Genomic DNA, 4,767 nt, shown 5'->3' on the forward strand with positions numbered 1-4,767 from the left:
TTGACGGGCGTTTAACTCCGTGCACAAAGCGTCTGACAAAAACCTTAAAAAGTGATGGATGTTTGAAGCCTTAAATATGACTTAAGTAAAAAATAGATATTGGCCTAATTAACTATTACGCAGGTTAGATGGAGCCAGATGGTTGATGAAAAACTATATCTAAACACGATTTTTTATAATAAAAACCTTTCAAAACACTCTTGGCTTTACTGAAGAAAGCAACTGAAAAGTCCTAGACAGCCATTTAAAAGACATTCAATGGAAACTTGGTTTTGGCTTCTCGGCTGGTTCCTCAGCATTCTCACGATGGTTGTTAATGGATTTGTCATCTTCCTCGTCTGCAGTAAACGTCAGCTTCGCACCAAAACCAACGCATTTGTCGTGTCTTTAGCAGTGGCTGATTTTGGTGTTGGAATGATTGCTGTTCCTTTACACTTTTTCTGCAGCCTCACAACCGAGTGCACTCCACCCTTAAGAGAGGGATTTATTGTGATGTTTGTAAGGGTGTTCATTTATTACACCTCTGGAACAAACTTGGTTAGTTTAGTACTGGAACGTTATGTTGCTGTTGTGAAACCTTTGAAATACTTGACTTTTATGAAGCGCCGTCGAGTCATTCAAATGGTTGCAACATCTTGGGGAATTCCTTCTCTTTTCACTCTTACTTTAGTGTCGATTAAACTTACTGCAATGAATCGTGTTAGGACTATGCTCGGCTACTTGTCTTTTTATTTCGAGATAATCTTGTGCGTAATTCTGATCTTTTTTCTTGCATCCATGTTTTTTGTTGTTTACTTTAGAGATCGCACTTTAGCTAAGCAATTGCAGTTTAATGTGGTCACTAGAGCTAAAACTCAGAACAAGGCGTCAGCGATAAAATGGGTGGCTTTGATAACGTGTGTGTTTTTATCGTGTTACGGAATAATGATGCGTTGTAGTTTGTTATTTTTAACTGGTCAATCGTGTAACGATTTTCATTACAAAATACCTCTAGTAGTTATTAACTCTGGAATAAACCCTATAGCTTATGCTTTCTTCAAAAGAGATATACAACAAGAATGCAAGAGGCTTCTCTTCAAAAGGCGTCGTTAATAAACAACAGAATAGTTTCGACGCAAGAACAACATTAGCTGATGCATATACTTAAAACTTTACTAGATCCCGAGGACTTCCGGTTCAGAATCTATCCGTGACATATTCATTATCATCTTTATTGCTGTTCAGTTTAAAAGCTTCCGACGAAACAAAGATAACTCACCTGTTTAAAAGAAGTACTGTTGATATCACACGTCTCTAATATTTAAGACCACATAATGATTATTTTGAGACGGTACCTTACTGGAGAAAATGTTTTTCTTAAATTAATCATTTAGCCTGGCATGTATTTTAGTCCTAGAAACATCTGGTTCTTATAGCAATGAGCTTGCGTTGTATATTTTAATGATATAGAGTAAAAAAATATCATTTTCCTCCTCAATTTTGCTGAGTTTTTACAACAGTCCGCCAATCCGCCATATGTTTCCTTCAATGTTTTACAGCATTATGTTCCTGTTTAAGAAGGTCATCAATAATAACTTTGAAACGATAAATGCTGAAAAACAAGAGCTGAATCGGCTGAACTTTGTTTACGACAGTCAATTTGCATACGTGCAACTTCCCTATTAGCTGTTACGGTTTGATTTAACGGGGAATTACACCTCTGTTAGTCAAAACCGATATTAGATTCATTGATGTGAATAATTTGGAAATATTTCACATTTGGTAGCGTAGGTAACAACATAACTTTTTTATTCCATGAAAACGTTTCTTGGAGATGCCTTCAAGAAGATCTTCGTTCGACTTCAAATGAGTTACTTGACAAGTGTTCAAGTAATGTAATCCATCGGACGTATGTCAAGATAGCTTTTCAAAGGAAAACGCTTTCAAGAAATTTTAGAACGTTACGTTTCCTTGATAAGTCTTTGGGAAAAGTTTTTAATTTCTGCTAACGCGTTTTACAAACACTTTTTCAAAGGAAAGTGATGCAATTGACCCACAAGTCTTGCACATAATGACCTTTAAAACGGATATGAAAACGAGTTCTTTGGTTTCAACTGATGTAGAACAAGCTGTCGATAACAGCTCAAATTACACGGAGATGGAAAATGAAATTTCGGCAAAGTACCCGACGAAAACACCAAGCCGGCAAATAGCAACAGGACAGGAAAACAAAGGTCTGCAAACGCCAAGCGCTAAGAAGTAGGGAAAACATTCCACTACGTCTCGTGTTTTTCCCTACATTACTTTCGCGCTATAGACGCTTCCGAAGTGCTTGACGACAACACAGAGCTTCGAGGCTTCTTTATTTGTTAAAACGTCTTTAACTCGATTAACACTGACCGATTGATAATTTTGAAATTATTGTTATTTCAAATGTTTGGTGTTGGCTAGGTTTCGTTTATTCGCATATTTGAACCATCATGCTGTACCGATATTCTCAAGAAAGAACTTCCGTAATTTCCATTGAATTAAAACACATAAGATGATGAAGTCAAAAATGTTCCGCGTTTGTTATCAATTTCTGATTAGTTTGTTCTTCTTGAAAACCACTTAACGGGCGTTTCACTTCGTGCTCAAAGCGTCTGACAAAAACCTTAAAAAGCGATGGATGTTTCCAGCCTTAAATATGACTTTAGTATGACTTGAGTAAACAATAGATATTGGCCTAATTAACTTTTACGAAGGTGAGATGGGGCCATATGGTTGAATAAAAGCTCTATATAAACACAATTTTTCATCCTTAAAACCTTTCAAAACACTCTTGGCTTTACCGAAAAAAGCGGTTGAAAAGTTCTAGACAGCCATTTAGAAGAGATTCAATGGAAACGTGGTTTTGGGTTCTCGGCTGGTTCCTCAGCATTCTCACAATGGTTGTAAATGGATTTGTCATCCTCCTCGTCTGCAGGAAACGTCAGCTTCGCACCAAAACCAACGCATTTGTCGTGTCTTTAGCCCTGGCTGACTTTGGTGTTGGGTTGCTTGCTGTTCCTCCACAATTTTTCTGCAGCCTTGCAACGGAATGCACTCCACGCTTAAAAGAGGGATTAATTGTGATATTTGTAGAGGTGTTAATTATTTACACCTCTGGAACAAACTTGGTTAGTTTAGTACTGGAACGTTATGTTGCTGTTGTGAAACCTTTGAAATACTTGAATTGTATGACGCGCCGTCGAGTTATTCAAATGGTTGTAACATCTTGGGGAATTCCTTTTCTTTTCACTCTTACTTTAGTGTCGATTACACTTAGTGGAATCGATCCTGCCATGACTATGTGCGGCTACTTGTATTTGCTCTTCGAGATAATCTTGTGCGTAATTCTCATCTTTTTTCTTGCATCGATGTTTCTTGTTGTTTGCAATCTGAACTCTAGAGATCACACTTTAGTTGAGCAATTGCGGTTTAATCAACTGGTCGCTTGAGCTAAAACTCAGAACACGTCAGCAGTAAAATGGGTGGCTTTGATAACGTGTGTGTTTCTAGCGTGTTACGGAATAATGATGCGTTGTAGTGTATTTTTTATAAATGATAATACATCATGTAACGATTATTATTTCAAAATACCTCTACGAGTTATTAACTCTGGAATAAACCCTATAGCTTATGCTTTCTTCAAAAGAGATATAAAGCAAGAATTCAAAAGGCTTCTTCAAAAGGCGTCGTTAATAAACAACAGCCTAGTTCTTACGCAAGAACAACAGAGTAGTTAAGGACAGCCATTAAAAAGAAATTCAAGGGAATGTGGTTTTGGGTTCTCGTCTGGTTCTTCTGCATCATCACGATGGTTGTAAATGGATTTGTCATCTTCCTCGTCTGCAGTCAACGTCAGCTTTGCACCAAAACCAACGCATTTGTCGTGTCTTTAGCAGTGGCTGATTTTGGTGTCGTGTTGATTGTTGTTCCTCCTCGCTTTTTCTGCAGCCTTACAACCGAATGCACTCCACGCTTTGAATCCTTTGAAATACTTGATTTTAATTTGCAGCAAAATTTACTTTGGAGTAATGTTTTTTCTTTAAACCATTGAGGTTGACTTGTATTTTGATGTAAGAAACATCTGTTTCTTAAAATTATGAGCTTGCTTTACATAATAAAATAAAAAGAGTAAAATCTTATTATATTCCTTGTCAATTGATGTGTCCAGTTCTGTAACAGATCGCTTAATCCACGTGTAGTTCAATCCGATGATACCATACAAAATATTATGGTTAGAATGTTAACGTTTACAAGGAGCTGTGCGCAACATTTCGTTGACATAGTGTCCGTCAGTTCCTCGATCCCTTAATTGACCTAAAGAAATTTCTTGCTTAGTTTTATCATTGATCTATGAACGAAGATTTTGTAAGGCAGCCTTTTGCACGGCAATCTTCATGTTTGTAGCATCGCTTATGACCACCGGAGCCATATGTATCGTCCAACCCCCTCTTTCTCCCCCACTGGGGATAACTGACGACCGGTCTCTTAGAGCCAATTTTTGTTCTAGAGACATCAAGAGATTAAGTCAACAATTGATATTCCCTTGAGAGGTTCAAATGCGTACAGGTCGTCCGCTGGTACCCCAAAAGAAATGACCCTCGTGAGGATGAGCGCGAGGTTATTAGTTGATGCTCGACTGCACGTTTCTTTCTCCTTTCCCTTTCTTTTCTCTTTTCCTTTCATGCTTTATCGGAAATTGGAAAAAATTCAACCCATTTCTTCGACCGTAATTTTCTTCGTCAAGACAGGTGAAGCTCT

The 4,767-nt window shown here is 37.7% G+C and overlaps 1 pseudogene; it reads left to right on the top strand.

Moving 5' to 3' along the window:
• The first annotated feature begins 258 nt into the window (after nucleotides 1-258).
• LOC149045909 (adenosine receptor A2b-like) lies at nucleotides 259-3,746 on the top strand (annotated as a pseudogene).
• The last annotated feature ends 1,021 nt before the right edge of the window (nucleotides 3,747-4,767 follow it).

Source organism: Pocillopora damicornis, chromosome 5, assembly GCF_964200805.1.
Source record: "Pocillopora damicornis chromosome 5, jaPocDami1.2, whole genome shotgun sequence".
NCBI classification, from domain to species: domain Eukaryota; kingdom Metazoa; phylum Cnidaria; class Anthozoa; order Scleractinia; family Pocilloporidae; genus Pocillopora; species Pocillopora damicornis.